The sequence below is a fragment of the Gobio gobio genome (genome assembly GCF_949357685.1).
Source record: "Gobio gobio genome assembly, chromosome: 18".
Taxonomy (NCBI): Eukaryota; Metazoa; Chordata; class Actinopteri; order Cypriniformes; family Gobionidae; genus Gobio; species Gobio gobio.
The window spans coordinates 8,652,997-8,665,882 of record NC_137111.1 but is presented as its reverse complement, the minus strand read 5'-3'; positions in this window follow the sequence as shown (position 1 = coordinate 8,665,882).

Here is a 12,886-nt window from a genome sequence, read left to right as displayed (position 1 = left end):
ATAACTGACAATTTTCTGCTATGGTATAAACAGATGATAGTGCCTTCTGAAATAAAAGGACAAGCACTATCTCATGCTGCAAAAAACACCACAGCAATAAAACGGTTTCTACACCCACTGAGAACTGTCACTTGCTTAAAGGGATAGTTCACCCCAAAATGAAAATCCTGTCATCGTTTATTCACCCTCAAGTTATTCCAATCCCGTATGAGTTTTTTTATTCATCTGTACACAAAGGAATATATTTGGAAGAATGTTTGTAACCAAGCAGATCTTGGCAGCCATTGACTACCATAGTAGGAAAAACATCTATGGAAGTCAATGATCTGCTTGGTTACAAACATTCTTCCAGATATCTTCCTTTGTGTACAGCAGAACAAAGACATTTTTGGGTGAACAACTATCCCTTTAATAATGCGGAACAACCTCTTTAAGTCGTGTTTCCATTTACCACCTGGCAAACTATTAACAAACCAGTCTGAGATTGAGACCAGTTATCTACAAAGATATTGAGAAATAAAACAAACACTTTCTTTGAAAAACTCAAATCTGAATCTGTTTATTGTATTGAAATCCTGATATGTCACTGGCATTATTATTTAGAACAGTGTATTTTACAAAATATAGTTTTAGGGATGTCAAAGTTAACTTGAACACAATATAATAATTTAACGTTTTGATTATTTTTTTTATTACATTAACCAAATTTGATCACATTACTATTTAATTCTGCTTTCTAAAAGGCTGTCTAAATTTTAGAACTCATTATATTAACTGAATGTTTTATTGACAGAGCTATGTCTCGTGACCAATTGTGTCATGCTAAAGAGTCGGGTGTATCATTTGAATGAGATATGACTGAGTGCGTGTGTTCACAAGCGGCGGGATAATGATTTCAGCGATTGAAACATTAAGATCAACTCTGTTCTTTATATAGATATATCATAGGGCTTCAGAAGACTTGGTTAATAAAAGTTAATACTTTAATACAGTGGAGGGTTCATGGGAGTTTGCCCAACCAGTCCACATTTGTTTTGTGGATTTGGAGAAGGCATTCGACTGTGTCCCTCGCGGTGTCCTGTGGAGGGTGCTGGGGGAATATGGGGTCCGGGGTCCTTTGCTGAGGGCTGTCCGGTCCCTGTATGACCGAAGCAGGAGTTTGGTCCGCATTGCCGGCAGTAAGTCAGACTTGTTCCCGGTGCATGTTGGACTCCGGCAGGGCTGCCCTTTGTCGCCGGTTCTGTTCATAATTTTTATGGACAGAATTTCTAGGCGCAGCCAAGGGCCGGAGGGTGTCAGGTTTGGGGACCACACGGTTTCGTCTCTGCTCTTTGCGGATGACGTTGTTGTGTTGGCCCCTTCTAACCAGGACCTTCAGCATGCACTGGGACGGTTTGCAGCCGAGTGTGAAGCGGCTGGGATGAGGATCAGCACCTCCAAATCCGAGGCCATGGTCCTCAGTCGGAAAAGGGTGGCTTGCCCACTTCAGGTTGGTGGAGAGTTCCTGCCTCAAGTGGATGAGTTCAAGTATCTAGGGGTCTTGTTCACGAGTGAGGGGAGGATGGAACGGGAGATTGACAGACGGATCGGTGCAGCTTCTGCAGTAATGCGGTCGATGTACCGGTCTGTCGTGGTGAAGAAAGAGCTAAGCCGTAAGGCGAAGCTCTCGATTTACCGGTCAATCTACGTTCCTACTCTCACCTATGGTCATGAGCTTTGGGTCATGACCGAAAGGACAAGATCCCGGATACAGGCGGCCGAAATGAGCTTTCTCCGCAGGGTGGCTGGGCGCTCCCTTAGGGATAGGGTGAGAAGCTCAGTCACTCGGGAGGAACTCGGAGTAGAGCCGCTGCTCCTCCACATCGAGAGGGGACAGCTGAGGTGGCTCGGGCATCTGTTCCGGATGCCTCCTGAACGCCTTCCCGGGAAGGTGTTTCGGGCATGTCCAACCGGGAGGAGGCCCCGGGGAAGACCAAGGACACGCTGGAGGGACTATGTCTCCCGGCTGGCCTTGGAACGCCTCGGTGTCCCCCCGGAAGAGCTAGAGGAAGTGTCTAGGGAGAGGGAAGTCTGGGCATCTCTGCTTAGACTGCTGCCCCCGCGACCCGGCCCCGGATAAGCGGAAGAAGATGGATGGATGGATGGACTTTAATACAGTTTTTAAGTCAGTTTTTGCAATACATACCTGTGACTGTACATTTATTTGTCTGTTACGTGTTACATGTTTTATATTGTTGGTATCTGGGTAAGGCCGTAACCATGTCTTGAACATTGGGGGGGGACCTATTTTTATTTTATTTTTATAAAGCATAAAGAAACAGATCAGTGAACAAAATTCTAGGTTTAATTGTAGTTGGGAAATAATCATTTTGCGACTATTTGCAAACAACATTTGCGTCAAATATATTATTATAACACATACAAATATATTATATTATTGTCCCCGAATTTCAAATATTGGGGGGGACTTGTTACAGCCCTGGGTGTGTAGGAAGTGGGTAGGTTTAGGGTAGGAGTGGGGTTAGTTGCTCTAAAAAATAAAAGTAGCCAATAAATATTTATAAAATCATGTCTACTTTTACAAATGCCAAGAATTAAATGACGTGTTGGGAAAACAACTGAAATCAATGGAGTACTGTGCGTCGAAAAATAATGTTAAAGTGGTATCCTGCATTAAAAAATGGACTCCTAAGGGTGTGGACCAAGCGTCAGTATGTGACGAGTTGAGAATGTGTGGACATGTTGGTTTTTTATACATAAAAATAAATAGCTGACAATTTGGGTTAACAATGGGACCATCACATTTGGAGGGGTTTCTCATTTGAAAAGCAAGCCTCTGCTGCCTTTCGGAAAATGTTTTTCAACAACATGATAAAAAACACCAACGATCCTTGAACGATTAGATTTATTGTCAGCAATAATCACAGTAATAAACAGTTCTTCCACTAAATATCGTTGATCATTTCATGACTCTCTGGAAAGCTTGATTCTGATCGGACAATCGCATCAGTTGAATATTTTGCAATATAATTGCAATTACTGTAAGAGTGCTAGTGACTTTCAATGCAGTTAATCCAATTATACTAAAAAGTAATACCACAATGTGATTTCTGTAGCTAAATGTTGCAGTTCCAGCACGCTTAATCAGGAAAAGTGCTCATCTGGCAATACTGACCATGGCAAAAGCCAATAATGTGGTAGTGTATTGTGTTGAGGTGCTATTGATGCTGTATTGATTTCCCCGGTCAAGGTCACGAGCAAAGAGACGCATCTCTTCTGAGTTCACTTCACTGATTGATTGTCTATTAGGGAAGAGCGTTAAATATCCCCTGCATTATAGCTTTGAAGCTAATGACAAAGGCAGCTTGCGCATGACTTATTAAGGCCAGGATGAAATAGAGCTCCACCAATTGTGAAAGTGCTTTCTTGGCACAGATCATAGCAGCCGAGTCTCCAGCCGCAGAAACTTCACAAAGGACCTTGTTTAGTCACATCAGCAAATAACCACCGTGATAAATCAGCGCTGGATAATGCTATGCAATATTACCTGCTTATGATAAAACACCCTGATGCGCTATTGGCTTGTAATAAGCGAAAAGCACAACATTATTCATGAAACTGTCAGAAACAACATGAAGACCTCTTTTCATCTACTCAGGATACAGAGACAAGGCATTTAATGTTGTTTATTACATACATATAAGATAGAAAAATACATTATAAACCTGTAACAATGGCTGTTAAAACAGACATGTCTTCTCATAGGCAATACTTGGGCAGGGAACACACACGTTTGGGTCGTACACACACATTTCCACATGTATGATAAAAGACATTCACATGATCAAACTTGTGTGTCATTTTGTCGATGTTCAAATACTTTTTTATCCCAGTTTCGCGTGCAGAAACAACTGTAAGACCTCTCGAAACATCTCGTCATTTGGCTTAACCAATGGTACGGCTCAGGGGGCGGGGCTACCGGTTGGACTGACCATGCTTGGAAAAATAATTTTTTATCAGTCCTTTTGGTGTCAGAAATTACACACTTCACCGTTGAACTTAAAAGCCAGGGCTGATCAGAATAATATACTTTAATTGTCATTGAGTGTGAGACATCATGCTTCATCAATTACTGTATAACTCACCCCTCATCTTTCTTCATTAAGTGTATTTTTATTTATTTAAATAACCACATTTCTGTATTCTTACTAACCAAAAAACCCCCCGCTTTTAATACAAAGATCATTCACAGTTCATACTCCAAAGGATTTTCAATATCGGTACCTTCGTTGATATCGTAATATTATTATGGCACTGCAGAATCATAAGTGAAAATGGAGGGAAATGCAGACACAACAGGAAGACATGTTTAAATGTCACAGAGACTCCCCTCAAGACGTCACAGGCCATTGTGTTGCATAGTAAAGAAAGAGTTTCGAGGGGGACGGACGTGACAATGACACGGTGCCGTACACACAGCTGACCCAGCGCTTTCATCCCATCGCCGCCTACATGCCGTCTCAAATACACGGAATATCACTCTTTAATCAGTATTTGTTTTGTTTCCAAAAAAGAAATTGAGAAGCAAAACTATATAAGATATTACAACTTGCTGGCAGATAATATCTCATGAATTAAAGTGTATTATTCTCACCCCACTGGAAACTTTTATTTATACTTAAAACAATGAAAATTGAACTATATATAAACTACATATTCTCTCTCAAAACTCTTTATTTTATTTCCTACCTGCAGGGTTTTTATAGTTACTCGAGCTAAAAACATCAAAACACGTTCATAACTTGAAATAAAAAAAACTGACATGTAATAATATTTATACAGCATCGGTCAAAAGTTTGGAAACATTACCATTTTTCAAGTTTTTGAGTCTCATCAAGCCTGCATTTATTTGATCAAATTAAATATTATTACCTTGTTGGCAAGTATTATTCGCACTAGCTCCGCCTAATAATGCCTGCTTGGGCCAAACAAGATACAAAAAATAATAGGTGTATTTCAATGTTTTCAGTGGTGTAGTCAGTAAAGCGTTAGACTGAATCTTGGTTTTGACGCGATCGACCCGGGTTCGAATCCGCTTTTTGCAGAGCTCACTCTTCTCTCTTTTCCCATCACATATCACATCGGAAAGGCATTTAATTTCAATAAAAATTAAGGAAATGTTCTAAAAGTGGAAATAAAGTGCCTATCGAAATGTTTAATAATAATAAAAGCATTTATTGGGTAGGGTTAGGGGTCGGTTAGGTTAGGTACTATTTACACATATTGCAAAGAACTACTTTTACATGGTGTAAATAGAATATATCACTATTTCACTCGTCAATATCATCTACAGCTTTTGCACTTAGTGTAAATATCATCTATCGCTAAGAAAATATGTTATTGTCACTGAGTGTAAACAGAATCTATCACTATTTGCATTTAGTGTAAATAGCCGCAGCCTTTTGAAAATATATTTAACTGTTTTCAACATTGATAATAATAAACCATCATATCTGAATGATTTCTGAAGGAACATGTGACTAAAGACGGGAGTAATGATGCTGAAAATTCAGCTTTGATCACAGGAATAAATTATATTGTAACGTATATTCAAATAGAAAACCATTATTTTAAAATTGTAATAATATTCCACAATATATCATTTTTTTCTGTATTTTTGATTAAACAAATGGTAATTTTTCTTTTAATAGTAATGTTTCCAAACTTTTCACCGGTACTATCTATAATTTCAGCAAACATTGATCATTTTCATTTAGCTTAACTTGATGTAGAGGTAAAACTAAAACTAAATATGAATTGAAAAAAATGACAAAACAAAAACTTTACCTAAAACGACTCCAATTATTAATAAAACGCTATAGTAGTATCTAAATGATACTACAATACCACTGCTTATTATGGATATTCAGATATTTTTACTTTAAAACAAAATACTGATTAAAACAATGTTTTTTGTTAAACTTGTTTTGGTAACAATTTATTTCAGTGTCATTGTTACACATGTTACATGTAGTTACTCTAGTAATAACTATAAATTATGCATATATAACCCCTCCTGTTCGACCCGCCCGCTCCAAGTGGGACTTGAACCCGGGTCCGCCGGCATGAGAGTCGAACGCTCTAACAAGGAGGATAAAGGCTGAAACTCCTAGCTTCAGTCGCTAGAGCGTCTCTTGAGATCAGAGGAGTGAGGTTTACTCGCACAGCAACTACTAGCAGGCCTCCGTTACACATAATTGCAAGTAACTAACCCTAAACCAAACCCTAACTGTAACTCTATAGTAAGTACATGTAGTTCATTAATATTACTCAGTACTTAAATGCACAATTACACTGTGACACCCTTTATTTGAAAGTGACAAAGTTATATCGTACTTACTCAAATTAGTACCGAGTAATATTAATTAATACATGTACTATAGGGATAGGATTGGGGTTTGGTTTAGGGTTAGTTGCATGTTTATGCATAATTTATGCATAATTTAAGGAACATGTAACTACATCACCTAGTGTTTTGTTTAGCCTGATCACACGGAAATGCGTATAAATAGTACGAGTGTGCAATGTCGTGGAATGTATACAGCGAAATTAGTTTTGGCGTGCATATGGTACGCATTTTATGCCGTATTATACGCACAAACCTCCACCCTACCCAAGAGCGTGTCATATACACGCCATAAAGTGCGTATCATATGCACGTGAAAAACTGCGTACCATATGCACGGCAAAACAAATTTTGGCGTATACACTTCACGACATTGCACACTCGTACTATTGATACCCATTCTCATGTGATCGTTTTGCACTGACTATATGGTACCATACAGTGCACTAAACTTCAACATAAAGTGCAATTAATTCATTCAAGTGCTGCGAGCAAAACACCCACAATTCTGATGGATGTGTCGAGACTGAAGGCAACAAATACACTTTGACTCCCCGAGTCTGTTTGACAGTGTGGTGTGTGAAAGGCCGTGTAACACTGGGATGGCGCATCGAGCAGGAAGGCAGGTCTAGGCTGGTGATATACGTCAGTTATGTGTTTCCGGAAGGGAAAGCTGTGTGTACTGACCTGGGCTGAGTTTCCCAAAAGCATCGCACGTCTAAGTAGATCATAGAGACCATTAACTTGAGGCTCTTACAAAGCCATTTGTCCTTTGCGTCAAAGTATGAAATAGAGCGGGGCGTCAGTTTACAGACGGGATTTGTCATGTCTCCTCAGATCCAGTGTAGACAGCATCACTGCTTATAACGGCTTGGATTTATCGCATCGCTTCACGCCGCTCGAGTCCGGCAAACACAGTGCTTTTTTGGGAAATGCAGCCCCGGTCTGATGATGACATTCATCTTGAACATGAACCATGAGAACTATGATAAGGCACTTGAATGATATTTCCCTATCAGCCCCATCGGTACAACGAGAGGGTTGTTTTGGTCATCCATGTCTACATCCAATTCAAGAAAACTGGATTGTTTTCACTTCATAAAGGGTTCAGTATTGTTTTTTTTTGTTGTTCTCTTCACAATATTCGACAGTATAAAATATTGAGTTGTAAAAATATACGTTCTCTGGAGAATAATAAAAGTGTTGTTTCTGTACATGTTTTCTTTTGTCACTCTTATTTATCTACAAATTTCATACATTTGTACAGCAGATAGGCAAGCATGGCTTATACATCCTCAGAGAGGCTTGTTCACTGAAAGTGTCGGATTGTTCTTCTTCCATGATTTCAGCCGTCTCACTGAAATCGCTTCCCAAACGGCCCGTTGTGGCAGGCGTAGTTCACCCGGTTTGCGACGATGCGATACAGAAGTGCATGCACCATTCACACCGTCATGCGGTACATTCAGACTCATTACCGTAACTGCAGGATCACTTGAGCGGCGCGGTTGGGCAGTCCGTTTCCTCAACAGTGCTGTTGTGGAGCTGTAGGGTTTCGCACAGCGAACTGGGAGAGTCGCTGAAGGTCTGGCTTTGATTTCGAGGGTGCGGGGCAAATCGTTATTGCTTATTGCTTACAAAGAGTGCAGATCTACTGCGGCAGGAGCGTCCGCCCGCCCGCCCGCCTCCGTGTCCAACGAGTGGAAGCTGTATATCCACAGCCTGTGACAGCTCTTAGATACTCTTTTTTGTGTCTTTCATTCATTGATTTTAGGGCAGAGATGTGATCTGCAGGCAGGTAATGGGCAGGTCGTCATTGGGTGAAGAGGTCAGAAGGTCAGGGGTTAGTTGCCAGTGGTGGCTGGGTGGGTTAGAGAGACAAACGAACAGAAAAAGGGGAGGGAAACAAGGAAAGGAGGAAGGAAACAAAAGATAGAGGAGATTAGTTTCAGCTAGTGAAAGCAGGATGACAATATGAAAAGCATTTATTAACCGATCACAAGTAGGCTCTTGATTCAGTCGAGTCTCCCCACAGCACAGCTTTAAAGTCCCACTGAAGTGGCTTGACACGCGCAGCTTTATTCAACGTGTTGACGCCATTTCCACTTTCCACAAACAGGAAGACAGGACGGGGCATATCGGGCAGCCCCTCCCCTTTTAAAAAATAGCCAATAGGGTTTAGGTTTATATCACAGCTCTGTAAAGCCACAGTTTCCTTCTAATTTCCGCCATGTCGACTCAATCACATGATCCGCTCCCTATCCCCTTTATAGTGCACTGTCTGAATCGTTCCCTATCCCCTATATAGTGCACTGTCTGAATCGTTCCCCATCCCCTACATAGTGCTCTGTCTGAATCGTTCCCTATCCCCTATATAGTGCACTGTCTGAATCGTTCCCCATCCCCTATATAGTGCACTGTCTGAATTGTTCCCTATCCCCTATATAGTGCACTGTCTGAATCGTTCCCTATCCCCTATATAGTGCACTGTCTGAATCGTTCCCCATCCCCTACATAGTGTTCTGTCTGAATCGTTCCCTATCCCCTATATAGTGCACTGTCTGATCGTTCCCTATCCCCTATATAGTGCTCTGCCTGAATTGTTCCCTATCCCCTATATTGTACACTGTCTGATCACTCCCTATCCCCTATATAGTACACTGTCTGATCGTTCCCTATCCCCTATATAGTGCTCTGCCTGAATTGTTCCCTATACCCTATATAGTGCACTGTCTGAATCGTTCCCTATCCCCTATATAGTGCACTGTCTGAATTATTCCCTATCCCCTATATAGTGCACAGTCTGATCGTTCCCTATCCCCTATATAGTGTACTGTCTGAATCGTTCCCCATCCCCTATATAGTGCACTGTCTGAATCGTTCCCTATCCCCTATATAGTGCACTGTCTGAATCGTTCCCTATCCCCTATATAGTGCACTGTCTGAATTATTCCCTATCCCCTATATAGTGCACTGTCTGATCGTTCCCCATCCCCTATATAGTGCACTGTCTGATCGTTCCCTATCCCCTATATAGTGCACTGTCTGATCGTTCCCCATCCCCTATATAGTGCACTGTCTGATCGTCCCCTATCCCCTATATAGTGCACTGTCTGATCATTCCCTATCCCCTATATTGTGCACTGTCTGAATCGTTCCCTATCCCCTATATAGTGCACTGTCTGAATCGTTCCCTATCCCCTATATAGTGCACTGTCTGAATCGTTCCCTATCCCCTATATAGTGCACTGTCTGAATCGTTCCCTATCCCCTATATAGTGCACTGTCTGAATCGTTCCCTATCCCCTATATAGTGCACTATGTGCCATTCACCATTGAAAACAGTAAATGTGAGAACAACTGATTTCAGCTTCAGCGTCTATTTATAATGTAGGGGGCGGGGCTTCAGATTCTAGAGAGCATTTGATTGGACAGAAAATCTGATGAGAAATCATCAAACTCATTGATCAATATTGGCGGAAGTGTGAGTGTGAATTTTGAATGCTTATATCTTTTAAATGTGAATTTTGTCATTGTTTTGGAGAAGTGTCGAACTACACACGACAGACGCGAATGTGACGCTCTATTCACATTCAGTGTGAGCGCAGCATTAGTGTTTGTCTAAATAAGATGTATAAATGTACATTTAAATAGTTTATTAATCATTTACTTACACTTTAGTTCATCTTATGAACCACTGACAACTCCAAAATAACTGGTTTGTAAATAATGTAATATTTATTGATCAATTGATCATTAATAAAGTATGAAAATACAATAATTAAACACATTATAGATATGCTTATAAACCAAGAATAAAGCATTAATCATTTATTAATATTTTAATTTATTATTTGAATGAACTATTTACTAATGCTTAACTAATGATTCATAGCATGCAGTTAGTATTTAGTGTTAACAAATATTTAAGTGTAATTCTATAATACTTATTTTAATCCCAGCTTAATATATTTATTTCACTAAAATTAGTTAGTTTCCCCAAAACTGTATTATTGTACATTGTGAAAAGCGCTTGATGTTTGCCCTGGTGCTTGAAGGCGGGAGTTTCTGTTAGTCCGATCAGTTGAAGACGGGGGGAGTATTCAGGAAACCCGTTTGAAAACAATCATTTTGTGCTGCGCTAGAGAGGAAGAGTTCGCAACGCGGATAGTCAAAATCAAGCTTGCGCAGTTTAAAGCTTTTGGTTGACGTATGTTTTGAGCCTTAATAACAACTCTTGCTGTGGGTTGACTGAATGTGTGAGCCGTGAAGAACTGTTGGTCTTCATCTTTGCAATAATCATGCATGAGGAACAGCCTATATCCTGACAGGTCACATGTTAATAAAGGAAGAAATCAAGAAAGAAAACACTCAGGAAATACAACTGTGACAAATGTGTCTAATGGTTAGTAGCAGTCAGGTGAATGGACAGACTGAAGGCGCGGTCACACCAGGCGGTCAGCGTGACAGGATATGATGTCATGCTCTAGGACAGGGGGATCCAATTAAAGCTTTTACATTTAATTCCAGGAGAGATTCAAATTCAAATGTTGGCTTTGGATGTGGAGTGCGTAATCGTATTAGTGATCTCTGCTCCGGGGTTTTAAACAATAGGAACCAAGAATTATTAACAAATAATAATTAGTGCTGCAAAAAATTAGTGTTATCAATTTTTTTCAGTTTAACGCATTTACAATATTCAACGCAATTGCTGGGGTAAAACAACCCAATCACTGGGTTAAAACAACCCAACCGCTGGGTTAAAACAACCCAGTTGCTGGGTTAAAACAACCCAGTTGCTGGGTTAAAACAACCCAGTCGCTATGTTAAAACAACCCAATCACTGGGTTAAAACAACCCAGTCGCTATGTTAAAACAACCCAGTTGCTGGGTTAAAACAACCCAGTCGCTATGTTAAAACAACCCAATTGCTGGGTTTAAAATAACCCAGTCGCTATGTTAAAACAACCCAATCGCTGGGTTAAAACAACCCAGTCGCTATGTTAAAACAACCCAGTTGCTGGGTTAAAACAACCCAATCACTGGGTTAAAACAACCCAGTCGCTATGTTAAAACAACCCAGTTGCTGGGTTAAAACAACCCAGTCGCTATGTTAAAACAACCCAATCGGTGCGTTAAAACAACCCAATTGCTGGATTAAAACAACCCAGTTGCTGGGTTAAAACAACCCAGTCGCTATGTTAAAACAACCCAATTGCTGGGTTAAAACAACCCAGTCGCTATGTTAAAACAACCCAATTGCTGGGTTTAAAATAACCCAGTCGCTATGTTAAAACAACCCAATCGCTGGGTTAAAACAACCCAATCACTGGGTTAAAACAACCCAACCGCTGGGTTAAAACAACCCAATCACTGGGTTAAAACAACCCAGTTGCTATGTTAAAACAACCCAGTTGCTGGGTTAAAACAACCCAGTCGCTATGTTAAAACAACCCAATCGGTGCGTTAAAACAACCCAATTGCTGGATTAAAACAACCCAACTGCCGGGTTAAACCAACCCAATTGCTGGGTTAAAACAACCCAGTCGCTATGTTAAAACAACCCAGTTGCTGGGTTAAAACAACCCAGTCGCTATGTTAAAACAACCCAATTGCTGGGTTAAAACAACCCAGTCGCTATGTTAAACCAACCCAATCACTGGGTTAAACAACCCAGTCGCTATGTTAAAACAACCCAGTTGCTGGGTTAAAACAACCCAGTCGCTATGTTAAAACAACCCAATTGCTGGGTTAAAACAACCCAGTCGCTATGTTAAAACAACCCAATTGCTGGGTTAAAACAACCCAGTCGCTATGTTAAAACAACCCAATCGGTGGGTTAAAACAACCCAATCACTGGGTTAAAACAACCCAACCGCTGGGTTAAAACAACCCAATCACTGGGTTAAAACAACCCAGTTGCTATGTTAAAACAACCCAGTTGCTGGGTTAAAACAACCCAGTCGCTATGTTAAAACAACCCAATCGGTGCGTTAAAACAACCCAATTGCTGGATTAAAACAACCCAACTGCCGGGTTAAACCAACCCAATTGCTGGGTTAAAACAACCCAGTCGCTATGTTAAAACAACCCAGTTGCTGGGTTAAAACAACCCAGTCGCTATGTTAAAACAACCCAATTGCTGGGTTAAAACAACCCAGTCGCTATGTTAAACCAACCCAATCACTGGGTTAAAACAACCCAGTCGCTATGTTAAAACAACCCAGTTGCTGGGTTAAAACAACCCAGTCGCTATGTTAAAACAACCCAATTGCTGGGTTAAAACAACCCAGGCGCTATGTTAAAACAACCCAATTGCTGGGTTAAAACAACCCAGTCGCTATGTTAAAACAACCCAATCGGTGGGTTAAAACAACCCAACTGCTGAGTTAAAACAACCCAACTGCTGGGTTAAACCAACCCATGTGCTGTATTAATACAACCCAACCGCTGGGTTGTAACAACTCAATTGCTGGGTTAAAA